Here is a 21,131-nt window from a genome sequence, read left to right on the forward strand (position 1 = left end):
TTTCCCTTCCTTAAAAAAAAAAAAGCCCACTAACTAGGACCATTTGGTAGGCTGGTAGAGTGGGCAATACATTGACACCAAAAGCAAATTCAAAGCTTTTGAGTCAGAATTCCCATTTAAGATAAAGAAGAGGAAGATCTCAAAAGGAAGACGGCCTAAAAGATGAAGACCACTTTCTCTGAGCTATTCTACAGGACTGCTTAGGAATTGCCAGTTCTTTAAAAGTTCATTTAGCGTTGTCTAAGGACCTGAAGGGGATCTGTATGGGACGATGATAATAACAACAATGGTAACTAACATTGACTGAGCATCATCATAATGTACCAGGTACTATGCTAAGTATATACACACGACAACTTATTAGGTAAGTGTTATAAATATTGCCATTTTAAAAAGGAAAAAAACAGAAGTTTCATCAAATTAACTTGCCTTAGCTTACTCAGCTAGTAAATGATAGGAGCCAGGATACAAATTCATACCTGAATTTCTCCCAGGCTTAAGTCCTTAATCTATATACTCTGTGGCCTCTTACAGAAAGCCCAGATAGGCAGAGTTCCCTCCTCTCATCCTATATTTACCTCAAACCCTTGAGGGGAGTTATCTATAGAGTTGGGCTTTATTCTCTTCCCTACAGAGAAAAGAGCTGGTATCAGGGAAAAGAATCAAGAAGTTTGGCAGTGGGGAAGGAAGGAAAGGAGAGATGAAAAGAGAACTAACTGAGCCCGTAGCAAATGTCAGGTACTTATGTATTTCCTTTTATCAATACATTAAAGCAAAAATATCTTTACTGGTTTTCTGATACCACATAATTATCATAAAAAGTTCAAATAAAAAAGAGAAAGTAAAAAAATTTCTCAATCTCATTTCCCAAAGGCAAACTCAAATTGGTGTGATGAACATAATACAACATAACATAATAAAATAAACACTTGTACTTTGATTTATGTAATCTTCATAATCCTGAAGATAGGTAGCATTGTCTTCGTTTTAGAGATCAGATAACAAGCCTAGGGAGATTAAATACCTTATTCAAGATGACATAGCTCAAAACCAGGAAGTGTGGTGACTTCAAAGTCCAGGTCCTTTTCACTGCTGTGCCTCTGGCAGCTGTGTCTTCTGTGCCTGTTTCCTGCCTTACACCTCTCCAAGTCCCCAGACCTCCAATCGTGTTCCAATACTGCCTCCACTCTATTCCATTTCCTATAAAATACTCCCTTAATTTCTGATAATGGCACTTTCTGACAAGACAAAGGAAGGATGAAAAATCTTCAACATGTATAAGAAATAGGTATTTAGGGATGGAATTACAGGCTACAAGCAGGAGCAACCTGCAAACCTCATTGAGTCTTTATGGCTTTTTTCAATTCAACAGCCCAATATGAGGAATAGGTATTTGAGTTTTCTCCATATAATCTCTCTCCCCCCCACTTTCCATCTATTTCCTCCCTCTTTCTCTTTTAAGTAGATGGTCCGGAAAAGCTCTGGGAGAATTGGCTCTTAAATGGATTGTATCTTAAAAAACACCTAATCAAACAAACAAAAAACTAAAAAAAAAACAACCCACGAATGTATGAAGAATGCAAGTCCCCTCTTGTAACATGCATTCCTATAGTGCAGACGTTAGAAAAGAAGATGGCTGGAGCCTGATAACTTAGTAAGAGTTTTTACTCCTGAAGGGAGAAGGGAAGATAAGAAGCCTTTAGTTAAAACAGGGACTCTGCACACAAAAAGAATGGAACTAGAGTTGAAAAGAAATATTTTGTGACACTCTTTAAAAAAAAAAAATACTCCAGTATATTATTTAAGTCAAAGCCCTCTTCTCACTCCTACCCCCAAGTAGGCCCAGTCAGTGTTAAAGTTATGGTCATGTTTAGCAAAAAAGGTCTTATGTCTCACAGTTGCTAGGTGAGCTTATCAGTTTGCTAAGAACTGCATTATAGTAAGAAAAGCACAGAAGTGGGAGACAAGACATCTGAATAGTTTTCATCCAAGCTTTGCCACCAACTCACTATCCTAGGTAAGTCTCTTCAACCCTCCAGAGCCTCAGATTCTCCAGCTTTAATATGGTAGTTCAACCAAATGACATCTAAAGCTACTTGTAATAAAAGTACTCTATAATTCTCTTTAGGGTTGGTCTTAGTTTCTTAGATTATAAAAAATCAGCCTTCCCAAACTGTTTTCTATGAAATTTATTGGGTGTTCAGTGGCAGGACTTCTGTAGTCAAATGATTTTAGGAAATGTTGGGTTAACATCCATCCTGCACTGAAAAGTCAGAGATGATGAATAAGTCATATTGTTCCTCCTTACAGGGTGTTCTTTGAAATACAGTATTGTATTCCAGAAGCCTCCACATGAGTCATCTCAAATAGGAATGACCCCTTTGGATGACCATTAGCAACTGAGCTAAGCAGAAAATTACATTACCCAGTCTGATTACAGTGACATCATTACACAGACAAGCTCTCTGATGGGATAAGTATCCACTAATCTATTTTTTGAACAGATTATCAATAAGGGCTGAGCAAATGTCATTAAATTGCAACAATAATACCCATCACTCAAAACTACAGGTTAAAAAGCTACTCAAGCAGGAAGGAAAACATTAACATTAGATAGTCCCAGGGTAATAGACTTTCAATTCCAAAGATAAACTTGTCTTGGAACCTACTGTTGGCATCCATCTGGATGCCAGGAGGAAATGGTTAATCCCTCTGATACCAAACTTCAAGTATTTCTTTCTTTACTTGGAATATTTCTGCTGGGTATCTGGAATCAAAATGTATAAAGCACAGGGCTTCCCTGGTGGCTCAGTGGTTAAGGATCTGCCTGCCAGTGCAGGGACACGGGTTTGAGCCCTGGTCCAGGAAGATCCCACATGCCGTGGAACAACTAAGATGGGGTGCCACAACTACTGAACCCTGCATGCTTAGAGCCCGTGCTCCGCAACAAGAGAAGCCACTGCAATGAGAAGCCTGAGCACTGCAATGAAGAGCAGCCCCCGCTCGCCAAAACTAGAGAAAGCCTGCCTGCAGCAACGAAGACCCAAGGCAGCCAAAATAAATAAATTAATTTAAAAAAAAGGATAAGGCACAGAGTTATGTGAAGTAGTATGTTTGAAAAATATAGAAGATATTTATGTGAAAAAGCAGTTTGCAAAATTTTGCTTTTAAAGCAGCAATTAAAAAATAACTAGGGGGGCTTCCCTGGTGGCGCAGTGGTTGAGAGTCCGCCTGCCGATGCAGGGGATACGGGTTCATGCCCCGGTCCGGGAAGATTCCACATGCTGCGGAGCGGCTGGGCCCGTGAGCCATGGTCGCTGAGCCTGTGCGTCCGGAGCCTGTGCTCCGCAACGAGAGAGGCCGCAACAGTGAGAGGCCCGCGTACCGCAAAAAAAAAAAAAAAAAAAAAAACTAGGAGACTCTATCTGTACTCTATCATTTTATTAAAACTACAAAAAAACTACAAACTGAACTACACGATTTTAGAAAAATGTACCATGCTACATAATAATCAGAATAGTGTTCATAGCCCTGAATTATACAGTTATTCATTCTTTAATTCATCTAAATATTTGCTAAAACTATAGTATAAATCATATGCTATGTCAGACACTAGGGATTTTTTTTTTTTACATCTTTATTGGAGTATAGTTGCTTAACAATGGTGTGTTAGTTTCTGCTTTATAACAAAGTGAATCAGTTATACACATACATATGTTCCCATATCCCCTCCCTCTTGCGTCTCCCTCCCACCCTCCCTATCCCACCCCTCCAGTCACAAAGCACCAAGCTGATCTCCCTGTGCTATGCGGCTGCTTCCCACTAGCTATCTATTTTACGTTTGGTAGTGTATATATGTCCATGCCTCTCTTTTGCTTTGTCACAGCTTATCCTTCCCCCTCCTCATATCCTCAAGTCCATTCTCTAGTAGGTCTGAGACACTAGGGATTTAAACATGAATAAGATTATAAATCTCATATATAACCTCTAACATTAATTTTTAGTCACTGATGATGTAAATATCAGTATTTGCTAAGTGTTGTTATGTGCAAGGACTCCTAAGAGTCCTCAAGACTCTTAGGACCTAGTAAATGAGATAAAACATACATACAAATGCGGTAGGCATAATTCTAAGATGGCCCCATTCCTGCCCTAATCCCCAGGATTGTTGAACATGATGGATTTTATTCCCAAGAACAGCTGACTTTAACAGAGGGAGTTTATTCAGGTGGGCCTAACCTAATCACACGAGCCCTTTAAAAGCACAGTTTTCTCCAGCTGGTGGGAGTAGAAGAAGTCAGAGGTTTGAAGCACGATTAAGATTTGAAGTGCCACTGCTGGGTTGAAGACTGAGAAGGCCACATGTTAAGGAATGCAAGTGGACACTAGGGCCTGAGAGTGGCCCCTGGCTGACAGCTAGCAAGGAAACAGGGATCTCTCAGTCCTATAACTGCAAGGAAATGAATTCTGCCAACAAGAGTGAGACTGGAAGCAGATTTCTCTAGACGAGAACTCAGCCCAGCCGACACCTTGATTTTGACTTTATAATACTCTATGCAGAGAATCTAGCTACCCTGTCAGACTACTGACCTACAGAACTGTGAGCTAATAAATGGATGTTGTTATGCAGCAACAGAAAACTAACACAACAAACTATTACCATAGGAATTGTATGAGTTCAGCGTGTCTGCTAAGGTGGCAAGGTAGGTCTGGAATAATACATAGCTTCCCTTCAAGCCAGGCTAGAAAAGATTCCCTGTACTGTAACAGAGTCCATGTGTTCTCCAAAAATCTTGAGAGAAAATTTTCAAGTGTCGCTATATGAATTCTACAGCTAAAGGACTTTGAGAATATCATGGATTGTTTCATTAGGAAGCTTCTGATGCTTTCCTTCTTCATGGAGCACCAGATTTGCCTTAGAGCAAGGCTGTTTTCTGATAAGTCAGGTTTTCTTTCCTCTCCTGGGCTACCTAGGACCAAACCCCCTGGAAAGCGTGGATCTTCTTTCTCCCTCTTTCCCTTCTATTTTCTCATTCAAACACTTGTTAGATGACCACTTCATGCCAAACACTGTGCATAGATAAAAGACCGCAGTGACTCAGAGGAGGTGGAGGTTACTTCTGGCTATAATGGGGTGGGGTATATTGGAAAGGCCAAAAATTACTTTACCAGGCTTTTGCATACGCAAAGAAGTCGAAAATTTAGGAGTCAAGAATGCTGAAAGAAGGGCTCTGCCCCAGAATTCCAAAATCTCTATTCCTCTCATTCTAGTGACTGGATGCAAAGCCCTTGCCTAACACTGCAGCTGCTGCATGAGTTGGCATTCTCCTAATTTAAACCTGATGAACAGATGAAATCAGATTGCTCATACAATTCAATTTTGTTGTCAAAGACACAAGCAGTTCCCTCTCAATTCATGGCAGGGCTTGAAATTTTAAAATATAAATGAGTTTCACAGTGATGATCAAGGCTTCAGAAACAGTGATTACATGTATTGTGCTCACTTAGTGCTAGCAATGCTCAAAATAAATCAAAGATTTAGAAGGAAAATTTTTTGAAGCCAATCTTATCTATAATACACTTATCTGTACCACCAATCTCTTCCTTCTTAGTTATTTTAAGTTTTGTTTTGTTTTGAAAAGTGTTTCATACGTGCTTAAGAAGGATGTATAGTTGACCCTGGAACCATGTGGGGGGTTACGGGCACCAATCCCTCCACTGCCCAGCTCAGTGCAAACTGCGAATAACACGGTCAGCCCTCCTAACCGAGTCCGAGGTTCCACATCTGAGGATTCAACCAACCACGGTAGTACTTGTGTAGTACTGTATTAAGTATTTATCGAAAAAAATCTGTAAGTGGACCTGCACAGTTCAAATTCGTGTTGTTCAAGGGTCAACTAAATATTCTCTAATTGTTGGGTGCAGGATCTTTATATGTGCCTATTATATCATGCAAATATGTTGTTCAAGTGTTCTATATCTTTACTGCTTTTTTGATGCTTGACCTTCAAATAATTAAGAAAGATGTATTAAAACCTCCTAACAAATATACTGCATTATACATTTCTCCCTGTGATCCTATCAATTTTACTTTATATATTTTGAGGTCATTTTAGTATTATTAAATCTTCTTAGTTGAAACTTTTTGCCTTAAAATATGTTTTTTCTGATATTAATATGGATATACTAACATTCTTTTTTTACTTTCTAAACAGTTTTATTGAGGTAATGCTCCCCTAGCATTCTTTTGTTTTTGTTTTGATAGTAGCCCTCTAATGGATGTGAGGTGATACCTCATTGCAGTTTAAAAAAAAATTTTTTTTGTCATTTAAAAAAAATTTTTATTTCCCCTAGCATTCTTTAGTGTTTGACTGGTATATGTTTTTGATATTTTTATTTTCATGACCTTATGTTTTGGGTGTTTCTTGTAAAAAGGATATAGTTGAATTATTTTTAAATCCTACTTGATAAACTCTCTCTTTTAACTGGTTAATTTTGGCCACTGACATTTATTGGAATTACTGTTACGTTTCAACTCAACTGTGTTTTTTATTTGCCTTGTACGTCTTTTTTTCTCTTTTCCTGCCTCCTTCTTTCTTAATTTGTTAATTTTCTAAGTCAAGTGTTCTGAGTCCTGTGCTGATTTGGAAGTTATATACATGCTAATTATTTTTTTAGTGATTATTCTTGAAATTATATTGTTGACTTTAAGTACATTTGAAGTTAATTGATATCATAATCTCCATCCCAACAATTCATGGATGTTGGAAGAGTGCTTCTCAATCTTTAGTGTACATATGAATCATTTGGGGAGTGTTAAAATGCAGATTCCAATTAAGTGTGAGGTAAGCCTTGCATTCTGCATTTCTAAGTTCCCAAGTGATGCAATACCATGGAGAAACACAACCTTACAATACTTCAATTATCCCCCTTTAGTCTGACATGCTATTGTTGTCTGGGATTTTGTCTTTTTTTAAAATATTTATTTATTTGTTTGTTTGCGCTGGGTCTCGGTTGTGGCAAGTGGGCTCCTTAGTTGCGGCTTGCTGGCTCCTTAGTTGTGGCATGTGAACTCTTAGTTGTGGCATGCATGTGGGATCTAGTTCCCCGACCAAGGATCGAACCGAGGCCCCCTGCATTGGGAGCATGGAGTCTTAACCACTGTGCCACCAGGGAAGTCCCTTTAATTGTCTTTTTTAAATTCCATAATTATACATTATTTTTTTTACAATGTTCATTTAGACTTACAGAGAAAAGTTTATTCATTTCTTTGCTCACCTCTCTTTCTTACATCTCAGACTTTCCTTCTGGGATTTTTGCTTTCTTTATTCCTGAAGTTCCTTAAACAAAGCTCTGCTAGATGGTTCACTCTCATTCTTGAAAGACAGACTACCTGAGTTTGGATCCCTGTTCTGTTAGTTACTAATTGTAGACTTAAGGAAATTCACCTCACTTCTCTGTTCTCAGTTTCCTCATCTGTAAAATGAGGATAATAATAGCATTTACTTCAGAGAGTTGTTGTGAGGATTCAATGAATTAATATAAAGCTCTTATAACTGTATTTCACACATTGTAAATTCTAAATAAGTATTAGTCATTATTCATACATAATTCTAAATTGTCAGTTATATTCTCTCAGCACTTTGGAAATACCATTTCAGTTCTTCTGGCTCTTACTATCACTTTTGAGAAGTCTATTATCTGTATCAAGTAGGATAGGCTAGGTTTTGCTTCAGTAATAAACAATCCCCCAAGCTCTGTGGCTTAACACAACGAAAGTTTATTTTGTGCTCACACTACGTTTTCTACACAAGTTACAGAAGGTCCTGTCCCTCACAGTCACCCAGGGACTCAGACTTTTAAAGGTTCTGTCTTGGCACATGCTTCCATAATAGCTTAGACAGGAAAAATGGAAGTGCTGACTCACATACAGGTCCTTCAGGGAGTGACATCATTTTTATTCACATCTCATTCATCAAAGAAAGTCACATGCTACACTTAACTTCAAGGAATAGAGAACTGCAATCCCACTATATGGCCCAAAGAAACAAATGAAGTATTTGTAAAGACGTTGCTGCCTACAAGTCTAACTGTAGTTCTTTTATCACTTAAATTCTGGTTGTTTCAAAGATATTCTCTTTTTCTTTAGTATTCTAGTTCCACTACAATGTGTATAGGTGTAAGATTTTGGGTTGGTTTTTTTTTTTCTTTTTAGTATTTAAAAAAATCCTGTTTTGTGATTCCTCTGCAGATTTTTTTATCAGCTCAAATTCTTACTATTATCTTTTCAGATAATGCCTCTCTTTTATCTCTTCATCTCTGGGACATCAATTTAGATGTATTTTAGATCTTTAATTCTATTCTCCATATCACATAGCTTCTCTTTCATATTTTCCATCTCCTTGTCTGTGTCCTTTATTTTAGGCAATTTCTTTAGATCAACATTCTAAATCATTAATTTTCTTCACAGCTGTATTTAATCTGCTGTTCAATCCAATTCATTTTTTTTTCACTGACGGTTTGTCTTTTCTGTTTAATTCTTGTACTGCATTATTTAACTTTTCAAATCACTATTGCATGTCTCAGTTGAGTTCAGCATGTGTTTACTAAGAGTCTACTATGGGCCAGACTGACATCTGCTCTCTCCCTACCACTCTTGTGAAGTATCTCAAACACAAACACAGAACCTTGGAGCCTTATTATTTTTCTTTTTACAAAAATTTTATATTGGAGTATATTTGATTTACAATGTCATGTTAGTTTCAGGTGTATAGCAAATTGATTTAGTTATACATATACATATATCTATTCTTTTTGAGATTCTTTTCCAATATAGAGTATTACAGAGTACTGAGTAGAGTTCCCTGTGCTATACAGTAGGTCCTTGTTGATTATCTATGTTATATACAGAATATCTATTTTATATATATAGTGTGTATATGTTAATCGCAACCTCCTTCCCCCCCTCTGGTAACCCTAAGTTTGTTTTCTGTGAGTCTGTTTCTGTTTTGTAAATAACTTCACTTGTATCATTTTTTTAGATTCCACATAGGAGTGATATCATATGATATTTGTCTTTGTCTGACTTACTTCACTTAGTATGATAATCTCTAGATCCACCCATGTTGCTGCAAATGGCATTATTTCATTCTTTTTACGGCTGAGTAATATTCCATTCTATGTATGTACCACACCTTCTTTATCCATTCATCTGTCAATGGATCAATCCAATATATTGAGTTTTTTTTCAATGATAAGAATTTTTATTTCTAAAAGTTCTATTTGGATTTTTTTCCAAATCTTTCTGGTAATTTCTTATTATATTTCCTTAAACATGTCTTTCATAAAGATTTTACTTTCTTTACTTGCAAGTTCTAATATCTGAAATCCTTGGGAGTCTGAATTGGATGTTTGTTATTTATGATTGTCTCACTCATGGTGCCTTGCTTCCTCGTATGTTTAGTAATCTTTGATTGTGAGCTCATATTTGGTTGAACTTCATCTGTGGAAATCCTGAAAACCTAAATTAAGGATGTTTTCCTCCCAAAGAGGCTTTGCATTTGGGAAGTTGGGAAGGAGGAGGGGAGTGTGTGACCAATCTTACCATTTTAGTGTCCTTTGAGATATTATCTTAATGTGTGAGTCAGCAGTAAAGTTTCAGGGTCAGCATCCACCTTTCAGAGGACAGAAGGTTTAGTCTGTGCATCCCAGTGTTGATATTAACATTCTTCCCAAGGCTAATCCAACTTTCAGGTTCATTTATTGCATTTATTGCAAATTTAGCTTGCATTCACTTTTAAATTTTTTCTTTCAATTTTTAAAAATTATTTTGTAATTGACATAACACTGATTTATAACATTATATGTTTCATGTGTATAGCATTATATTTCTATTTCTGTATACCTACAACGTGCTCACCATCAAAAATTTATTTTCCATCTTGTCACCATACAGTTGCTCCTCTTTACCCATTATGCCTTTCCCCCCACCCTTCCACTGTGGTAACCACTACTCTGTTCTCTGTATCTATGTGTTTTTGTCGGTTTGTTCATTTGTTTTCTTTTGTTTGTTTTCTTAATTTTTTATATTCTATATGTGAGTGAAATCATGCAGTTTTTGTCTCTCTCCATTCGACTTTTTTCACTTAGCATAATACTTTAAGGTCCATCCATGTTGTCACAAATGGCATGATTTCATCATTCTTATGGCTGGATAGTATTCAGCTGTGTGTGTGTGTGTTTGTGTGTGTGTGTGTGACATCTTCTTTGTCATCTGTCAATGGGCACTTAGATTGTTTTCATATCTTGTATATCATGAATGCCACTGATGAACATGGGGGTGCAGATATCTTTTTGGATTAGTGTTTTCATAGTCTTTGGATGAATACCCAGAAGTGGGATAGCTGGATCATATGGTAGTCAGATTCCTAATTTTTTGAGGAATCTCCACATTGTCTTCCATTGTAGCTGCACTGATTTACATTCCCACCAACACTGTATGAGGGTTCCTTTTTCTCCACATCCTTACCAACACTTGTTATTTATTGCCGTTTTTGATAATAGCCATTCTGACAGGTGGGAGGTGATATCTCATTGTTGTTTTGATTTGCACTTTCCTAATAATTAGTGATATTTTATATCTTTTCATGTGCCTGTTGGTGATCTGTATACCTTCTTTGGAAAAATGTCTATTCAGCTCTTCTGCCCATTTTAAAATTGGGTTGTTTTTGTTGTTGAGTTGTAAGAATTCTTTATATTTTTGAAGTATTAGTCTCTTATCAGATATATCATCTGCAAATATCTTCTCCAGTTTCATAGGCTGTCTTTTTTTTTTTTTTTTTTATGGTACATGGGCCTCTCAGTGCTGTGGCCTCTCCCATTGCGGAGCACAGGCTCCGGATGCACAGGCTCAGCAGCCATGGCTCATGGGTCCAGCCGCTCCGCGGCATGTGGGATCTTCCCGGCCCGGGGCACGAACCCGTGTCCCCTGCATCGGCAGGCAGACTCTCAACCACTGCACCACCAGGGAAGCCCCATAGGCTGTCTTTTATTGATGGTTTTCTTTACTGTGCAGAAGCTTTTCAGTTTGATGTAATCCCATTTGTTTGCTTTTGCTTTTGTTTCCCTTGCCTGAGGAGACATATCTAGAAAGATATTGCTAAGACTAATGTCAAAGAGCATACTGCCTATGTTTTCTTTTAGGAGTTTTATGGTTTCAGGTCTTATATTCAAGTCTTTGATCCATTTTGAGTTAACTGTTGTGTATGGTGTGAGATAGTGGTCTTGTTTTTTTTTTTGTTTCTTTTTTATTTTTTGCATGTGACTATCCAGCTTTCCCAATGCCATTTATCGAAGAGCCTATACTTTCTTGATTGTCTGTTCTTTGCTCCTTTGTAGTAAATTATTTGCCCATAGATGCATGAGTTTATTTCTGGGCTCTCAATTCTGTTCCATTGATATGTATCTGTTTCTGCTGGTACCATGCTGTTTTGATTGCTATGGCTTTGTAGTATAGTTTGAAATCAGGAAGTATAATACCTCCAGCTTTGTTATTTTTTTTTCCTCAGGACTGCTTTGGATATTCAGGGTCTTTGTGGTTCCATATAAATTTTAGAATTTTTTGTTCTATTTCTGTGAAAATGTCTTTGGGATTCTGATAGGGATTGCATTGAATCTGTAGATTGCTTTAGGTAATAAGGACATTTTGACAATGTTAACTCTTCCAATCCATGAGCATGGAATATCTTTACATTTATTTGTGTCTTCCTCAATATTTTTGAACAATGTCTTATAGTTTTCAGTGTAATGGTCTTTCACTTCCTTAATAAATTTATTCCTAGGTATTTTATTCTTTTCATTGCAGTTGTAAGTAGGATTGATTTCTTAATTTTTCTTTCTGCTAGCTCACTGTTAACATATAGGAATGCAACAGATTTCTGTATATTGATTTTGTATCCATCAACATTACTCATTTAGTATTTCTAATAGTTTTTTTGGTAGAATCTTGAGGGTTTTCTATATATAAAATCATGTCATCTGCAAATAGTGGCAATTTTACCTCTTCCTTTCCAACTTGGATTCCTTTCATTTCTTTTTGTTGCACAATTACTCTGTCTAGGGCTTCCTATGTTGAACAGGAATAGTGAGAGTGAACATCCTTGTCTTGTTCCTGGTCTTAGAGGGATAGCTTTCAATATTTCACCATTGAGTATGATGTTTACTGTGGGTTTGTCATACATGGCTTTTATTATGTTGAGGTACATCCCTTCTATACTCACTTTATGAGAGTTTTTATAATAAATGGGTGTTGAATCTTGTCAAATTCTTTTTCTGTATCTACTGACATGATCAACAACAAGATGAAAGTTTTTATCCTTCATCTTGTTAACATGGGGTATCATGTTGATTGATTTGCAGATGTTGAATCATTCTTGCATCCCTGGAATAAATCCCACTTACCCACGGTGTATGATCTTTTGGATGTTTTGTTGAATTCAGCTTGCTAATATTTTGTTAAGCATTTTTATATCTATGTTCATCAGAGATACTGGCCTGTAATTTTCTTTTTTGTGTTGACTTTTTCTGGTTTTGGTATCAGGGTGATGTTTGCCTCATGAAATGAGTTAGGAATTGTTCCATTCTCTTTAATTTTTTGGAATAGTTTGAGAAGGCTAGGTATTAAATATTCTTTGAATGTTTGGTAGAATTCACCTGGGAAGCAGTCTGGTCCTGGGCTTTTGTTTTTTGGGGAGCTTTTTTTTTTTTTTTTAATTTATTTTTGGCTGTGTTTTGTCTTTGTTTCTGCGCACAGACTTTCTCTAGTTGCGACAAGCGGTGGCTACTCTTCACTGCGGTGTGCAGGCTTCTCATTGCGGTGGCAATTCTCATTGTAGAACACGGGCTCTAGGCACATGGGCTTCAGTAGTTGCGGCACACAGTCGTTGTAGCTCATGGGCTTAGTTGCTCTGTGGCATGTGGAATCTTCCTGAACCAGGGATCGAACCTGTGTCCCCTGCATTGGCAGGCGGATTCTTAACCACTGCACCACCAGGGAAGTCCTTTTGGGAGCTTTTTGATTACTGTTTCAATCTCTGTGCTAGTGACCAGTCTTTTCAGATTTTCTGTTCCTTCCTGATTGGGTCTTGGAAGGTTGTATGATTCTAAAAATTTGTTCATTTCTTGTAGGTTGTCCAATTTGTTGGTGTATAGCTGTTCATAATATTCCCCTATAATCCTTTCTATTTCTGTGGTATATGTTGTTATTTCTTCTCTTTCATTTCTGATTTTTTTTTCTTAGTGAATAGCCATTGGTCTTATATTCAGATCTTTTTCTGAATCTTTTTTTTTTTTTTTTTTTTTTGGCTGCGTTGGGTCTTCGTTGTTGGGCATGGGCTTTCTCTAGTTGTGGCGAGCAGGAGCTACTCTTCGTTGCAGTGCATGGGCTTCTCATTGTGGTGGCTTCTCTTGTTGTGGAGCATGGGCTCTAGGCGTGCGGGCTTCAGTAGTTGTGGTGTGTGGGCTCATTAGTTGTGGCTCGCGGGCTCTAGAGTGCAGGTTCTGTAGTTGTGGCACACAAGCTTAGTTGCTCCACGGCATGTGGGATCTTCCCGGACTAGGGACTGAACCTGTGTCCTCTCCATTGGCAGGCAGATTCTTAACCAATGCACCACCAGGGAAGTCCCTTATATTCAGGTCTTATATTCAAGTCTTTTATCCATTTTGAGTTAATTATTGTGTATGGTGTGAGACAGTGGTCTTGTTTATTTGATCATTTCTTTTTTCTTAGTGAATCTTGCCAGTGGTTTGTCAGTTTTGTTGATCTTTTCAAAGAACAAGATTTTAGTTTCATTGATCTTTTCTACTGTCTTCTTAATCTCTATTTCATTTATTTCTGCTCTGATCTTTATTATTTCCTTCCTTCTACAATTTGGTCTTTGTTCTTTCATTTCTAGTCCCTTTAGGTGTAAGATTAGATTGTTTGAGATTTTTCTTGTTTCTTGACGTGGATTTCTTGAGGTGGTATTGCTATAAACTGCCCTCTTAGTACCGTTTCTTCTGTATCCCGTAGATTTTGCTAAGTCATATTTTCATTTGTCTTCAGGTAATTTTTAAATTTCTCCTTTGATTTCTTTGTTGACCCAGGAGTTATTCATTGGCATGGTTTCCAGTCTCCACAGATTTGTGATTTTTCCAGTTTTCTTCCTGTGGTTGATTTCTAATTTCATTCCACAGCTCTTTTTCTTTTTCCCAATTCAGTTTGCACCCACTTGATTTTTCCTTTAAAAAAAAAATTCATGGAGGGATATGAAAAAGGGGAGTTTAGAGACTTCCATTATGTTTTTGAGGGCCTAGCAATGATTAAAAATGATATTTTAGGGCTTCCCTGGTGGCGCAGTGGTTGAGAGTCCGCCTGCCGATGCAGGGGACGTGGGTTCGTGCCCCGGTCCGGGAGGATCCCACATGCCGCGGAGCGGCTGGGCCCGTGAGCCATGGCCGCTGGGCCTGCGCGTCTGGAGCCTGTGCTCCGCAACGGGAGAGGCCACAGCAGTGAGAAGCCCGCGTACCGCAAAAAAAAAAAAAAAAAAAATGATATTTTAACTGTAGGTTATCAAGGGCCTAGTTATATAATGGGAAGAATCTTTAAAATCTCCTGTAATATGCTGACAGTTATTACAGTAAAAAAAGTCTTCCACATCCCCCACCACTGTCCCATCTACATGGGTCCCATCCCAAAGGCAACAAATGTTTTCAGCTTCTTTGCCTCTTTCCAGAGATATTCTATGCTTATGTAAGTAATTGAATTTATAATTTTTCCTCTTTTTATGCAAATGGTAACAGACTGCATATACTCTTTGTACTTCATCTCTTTTTAAATTTAAAAAGATATCTTAGAAATTGTTCCATATCAGTACATAAAGAGCTTCTTCATCTTCTTTATGGCTTCATTTTATCCCATTTTATGGGCCATCTAAAATCTCACCTGTTCCCTCAATGCTCTTTACTCCATCAGGACAATGTCCTCATAAGACTTTTCATCTACTTGTTGGTCATGTGTTTATGTTCTTTAGAGAAACGTCTATTCAAATCCTTTGAACATTTTTTTCATTGCGTTGACTTTTCATTTTCGAATTTTAAGAGTTCTTTTCATATTCTATTTATTAGATGTTTATCAGATAAATCATTTGTCAATATTTTCTCCCATTCGGTGGGTTGTCTTTTCACTTTATTGATAGTGTCCTGTGAAGCACAAACATGTTTTTTTTTTTTTTTGCGGTATGTGGGCCTCTCATTGTTGTGGCCTCTCCCGTTGCGAAGCACAGGCTCCGGACGCACAGGCTCAGCAGCCATGGCTCACGGGCCCAGCCGCTCCGCGGCATGTGGGATCCTCCCAGACCGGGGCACGAACCCGTGTCCCCTGCATCGGCAGGCGGACTCTCAACCACTGCGCCACCAGGGAAGCCCAAGCACAAACATGTTTTAATCTTGATGAAAGCTATCAAATTTTTTCTTTTATTACTTGTGCTTTTGGCATTGTATCTAAAAAAAAAAAAAGACTGTCTAATCCAAGGTCACAAAGACTAACACGTATAGTTTCTTCTAAGATTCTTATAGTTTTTAGCTTTTATACTTGAGTCCCTGACCATTTTGAGTTAGTTTTTCATATAGTGTGAGGCAAAGGTCCAATCTAGTTCTTTTGCATGTGGATATTTAGTTGTGCTAGCATCAATTATTGACCATACTCTTCCTTCCCCCATTGAATTGTCTTTGCATCCTTGTTGAAAATCAACTGACCATAGATGTATGGGTTTAGTTTCTGGACAATGAATTCTATTTCATTGATCCATATGTCTGTCTAATGTCAGTTCCACACTGTTTTGATCTCAGTAGCTTTGTAATCAAGCTTTGAAGCAACTTTTGAAGTCAGGACTTGTGATTCCTCCAACTGTCCTTTTTAAAATTGTTTTGGCTATTCTGGGTCCCTCGAATTTCCATATGATATTAAAATCAGCTTCTTAATTCCTTTAAAAAAGCCAGAAGGAATTTGGATATGGATTGCATTGAATCCAAAGAATGATATGAAGAGTAATGCCATCTTAACAATGTCTTCCAATCCATGAGCATGTAATGAATTTCCATTTATTTAGATCTTTAATTTCTTTCAACAGTGTTTTGTAGTTTTCAAGTCTTGCACTTTTGTTAAATTTATTCCGGAGCATTTTATCACTTTTGATGCTGTTATAAATGAAATTGTTCTCTAAATTTCATTTTCAGATTATTCATTGCTAGCATATAAAAACACAACTGAATTTTTCCTTTCCAACCTGGATGCCTTTTCTTTCTTCTTCTTGCCTAATTGCCCCAGCTAGAAATTCCAGTAAAAAGTTGAGTAGAAAATGGTAAGAGTGGACATCCTATTGTGTTCCTGATCTTAGGAGGAAAGCTTTCATTCTTTCACCATTAGTATGAGGTTAGCTGGGGTTTTTTTGTTTTTGTTTTTATAGATTCCTTTTATCAGGTTGTAGAAATTCCCTTTGATTCCTACGTTGTTGAGTGTTTTTATCTTGAAAAGGTGTTGGATTTTGTCAAAGGCTTTTTCTGTGTCTACTGAGATAATCATGTGGGGTTTTTTCTTTTATTCTGTTAATATGATATATTACATTGACTGATTTTTTGCAATGTTGAACTAACCTTACATTCCTGGGATATATCCCGTTTGGTCATGATGTATAATCCTTTTTATATAGTGCTGAATTCAATTTGCTATTATTTTGCTGAGGATGTTTGTGTGCATGTATACATATTGGTCTGTAGTTTTCTTGTAATGTGTTATCTGGGTTTGGTATCAGGGTAATATTGGCCTCATGAATTGAGTTAGAAAATGTTCCCTTCTCATATTTTTTGAGTTTGTGAAGAATCAGTGTTAATTCTTTTTTAAATGTCTGCTAGAAATCACCAGTGAAGCTATCTGATCCTGGCTTTACTTTGTCGGATTTGAAATTATTATTATTATTATTTTTTTGAGGTATGCAGGCCTCTCACTGTTGTGGCCTCTCCCGTTGCGGAGCACAAGCTCCGGACACGCAGGCTCAGCGGCCATGGCTCACGGCCCCAGCTGCTCTGCGGCATGTGGGATCCTCCCGGACCGGGGCACAAACCCGTGTCCTCTGCATCGGCAGGCAGACTCTCAACCACTGTGCCACCCAGGGAAGCCCTGAAATAATTATTATTAAATCTCTGATTTATGGGTCTCTTTAGATATTTTATTTCTTCTTGAGTCAGTTTCAGCACTCTGTCTTTCCTGGAATATGTCCATTTTTAACTAGGTTATCTATTATATTGGCATATAAAAGTTCATAGTATTCCCCCATAACCCTTTTTATTTCTCTTAGATCAACAGTAATGTCCCCTTTTTCATTCTTGATTTTAGTCAGCTGAGTCTTCTATCTTTTGTTTTCCTTGGTCAGTCTAGCTAAAGCTTTGTCAATTTTATTGATCTTTCTGAAGAACCAACTTGTGGTTTCAATAATTTTTCTCTATTGTTTTTCTATTCTCTATTTCATTTCTTTCCACTCTAATCTTCATTTTCTTCCTTCTGCTTGCTTTGAATTTAGTTTGCTCTTCTTTTCTAGTTTTTTAAAGTTAAGGGTTAGGTTACTGATTTAAAATCATCCTTTTTAAATATAGGTGTGCATAGCCATAAATTTCCCGCTAAGCACTGTTTTAACTACATCCCATAAATTCTGGTACACTGTGCTTTTGTTTTCATTAAACTTAAAAGTAATTTCTAATTTTTGTTGTGATGTCTGCTTTAACTCATTGGTTATTTTAAAACGTGTTGTTTAATTTCCTCATATTTGTGAATTTCTTAGATTTCCTTCTGTTATTGATTTCTAATTTCACTTCACTAAAGTTGAAGAACATGTTGAAAATCACACATGTATGATTTAAATCTTTAAAATTTACCGAGACTTGCTTTATGAACTAACTTATTGTCTATCTTCATTAATGGTTAACGTGCATTTGAGAAAAATGGACAATCAGCTATCCTTGGGCAAAGTGTTCTACAGGTTTCTGTTAGGTCTAGCTGGTTTCTAGAATCATTCAAGTCCTGTGTTTCCTTATTGATATGTTCAGATGATATATTCATTTTTTTAACATCTTTATTAGAGTATAATTGCTTTACAATGGTGTGTTAGTTTCTGCTTTATAACGATATATTGATTTTTGAAACTGAAGTACTGAAGTCCTCAAGTATTACTGTTGACTTGTCAATTTCTCCCTTCAATTCTGTCTGTTTCATTTTTTTTTCAGGTCCTGTATATGTAGGTGCATATATGTTTATAATTACATTTTATTGACAGAATAACCTTTAATCAATATATAATGTCCTTCTTTGTCTTACTAGAGATCTAGTAACAATTTTTGTCTAAAGTCTATTTCATCTATTAGTATAGCCACTCCAGCTCTCATTTGGTTACTATTTACATGGTATGTATTTTTCATGGTTTTAACTTTTAACCTATATGTGACTTTGAATCTAAAGTGTATCTCTTGTAGACAGCATATAGTTGAATCATGTTTTTTTTTAAAAATTCATTCTGAAATTATCTGCCTCTTGATTGGAGTGTTTAATCTATTAATGCTTAATGCAATTACTGTTAAAATAGGATTTGCATCTGCCATTTTCTTACTTGTTTTCTCTACATCTTATGTATTTTTTGTCCCTTTATTCCTTCATTATTATCTTCTTTTATGCAAAATATGTACTGTCTGCTGTACCATTTTAATACCCTTGTCATTTCTTTTACTTTAAAAAAAATATTTTCTTAGTCATTGCCCAGGGGTTTACAATTAACATCTTAATTTGTAAATCTTGTTTGGATTAATATCAACTTAATTGCAATAGTATATAGAAACTTTGCTCCTATATAGCTCCATTCTCTTCCCCCAATCCTTTGTGCTGTTATTATCATACAAAGTATATCTTTATATATTATATGCTCACCAACACAAATTTATAAGTATTGCTAGCAATAAATTGTCATTTTTGTTTATCTGGGAATACCTTATTTTCTCCATTTTTGAAGAATAATGTTGGATATTGAGTTCTTGATTCACACTCTTTCTTTTAATATTTTTAATGTGTCATCCCACTGTCTTCTGACCTTCATCATTACTGATGAAAAATAAGCTGTTAATCTTTTTAATGATCCCTTATAAACTGATGAGTCACTTCTCTTTTGCCACTTTCAAGATAGTCTTTGGGTTTGGCTTTCAACAATTGGATTATGATGTGTCAAGGTGTAGATCTCTTTTAAGAGTTTACCCTACTTGGAATTTTTTGAGCTTCCTGAATGTATAAATTCACGTATTTCTTTAAATTTGAGAAGTTTTCTAGCTTTATTTCTTCAAACATTCTTTCTGTTCCTTTTTCTCTCACCTTTAAGAATGCCCATTATGTTTACGTTGGTAAACTTGTTGATGCTCCACAAGACTCTGAGGCTCTGTTCATTTTTCTTCTTTCTTTTTTATTTCTGTTCCCCAGACTGTACAACTTCAACTGACCAATCTTCAAGTTCAGTTCCCTAGACTGTATAATTTCATTTGACCAATCTTCAAGTTCACTGATTTATGCTTGCTTAAATCTGCCATTGAACCTCTCTAGTGAATTTTTCATTTCAGTTACTGTGCTTTTAAGCTGCAGAATTTCTTTATATGTGTATACACACACACATGGCTTGCACATGCATTTTCTATCTTTTTATTATTCCCTATTTGGGGAGACATCATCCTCATATTTTCCTTTAATTCTTTAAACATAATTAGCTTTAGTTATTTAACCATATTTAGGGCTTCCCTGATGGCACAGTGGTTAAGAATCTGCCTGCCAATGCAGGGGACACGGGTTCAAGCCCTGGTCCAGGAAGATCACACATGCCACGTGCACCACAACTACTGAGGCTGCGTGCCACAACTACTGAAGCCCGTGCACCTACAGCCCATGCTCCGCAACAAGAGAAGTCACTGCGGTGAGAAGCCCGCGCACTGCAATGAAGAGTAGCCCCTACTAGCTGCAACCAGAGAAAAGCCTGCGTAGCAACGAAGACCCAACACAGCCAAAAATTAATAAATAAATAAAACAAAAAATAATTTTAAAAAATATTTAAAATAGCTGACTAAAGTGTTTGTCTATTAGATGTCCCACAACTGGGGTTCTTCAGGGATAGTTTCTACTGAGTGCTTTTTTTCTCCCCCTGTGAATGGCCCATACTTTTCTGCTTATTCGCATGTCTTGCAAGTTTTTTTTGAAAAGCAGACATTTTAAATAATATAATGTGGCAACTCAGAAATCAGAATCTCTCATGTCTCCAGGGTTAGTTGTTGTTGCTGCTGCTGTTTTCTTCTGTTTGTTTGTTTAGTGACTTTGATGAACAACATCTGTACTCTTTGTTTTGTGTGGCCAGTGAAGTCACTGATTGGTTAGCTTAGTGGTCTCCTAATGATTGGAGATTTCCTTAAATGCCTAGAACCAATATGTCTCCTAGCCTTTGCTGAGGATCTGTGTGTTTTGGGGAAGGACTTCAAAGCTCAGCCAGGCTGTTTACAACTCTGATCTAGCATATACATCCTGTTTGTACTAAGCCTCATGTCAGCTAGAGGTAAGAGATTAGGGCCTTCTCAGGTATTTCTGGTACATGCAAGCAGCCCTGCATATGTGCATGGCCTTCTAGATTCCCAGAAATGTGTCAGAGCTTTTCAAAGTCCTTTATGGACATCTCATTCCCGAACTTTCCCTTTTAAGTTTCTTTCACCTCAAGCAGCCATGATGTTAAACTGCCACCGATTGCTTCTTTTTTTTTTTTTTTTGCGGTATGCAGGCCTCTCACTGTTTTGGCCTCTCCCGTCGCGGAGCACAGGCTCCGGATGCGCAGGCTCAGCAGCCATGGCTCACGGGCCTAGCTGCTCCACGGCATGCGGGATCCTCCCAGACCGGGGCACAAACCCGCGTCCCCTGCATCGGCAGGTGGACTCCCAACCACTGCGCCACCAGGGAAGCCCCCCCACTGATTGCTTTTACCAAATGCCCCCAGGGAGAAGGCTTTTCTCACTGGGCAATTTTCCAATCAGGC

The 21,131-nt window shown here is 37.3% G+C and overlaps 1 protein-coding gene across 1 annotated transcript in view; it reads right to left on the reverse strand.

Moving 5' to 3' along the window:
* SYN2 (synapsin II) overlaps positions 1–21,131 on the reverse strand; it is a gene marked incomplete at both ends in the record, with an annotated part of 163,144 nt that overhangs the window by 76,209 nt on the left and 65,804 nt on the right. The gene's annotated exons all lie outside the window — the stretch shown is intronic.

The sequence above is a fragment of the Hyperoodon ampullatus genome, assembly GCF_949752795.1.
Source record: "Hyperoodon ampullatus genome assembly, chromosome: 10".
Classification (NCBI taxonomy): domain Eukaryota; kingdom Metazoa; phylum Chordata; class Mammalia; order Artiodactyla; family Ziphiidae; genus Hyperoodon; species Hyperoodon ampullatus.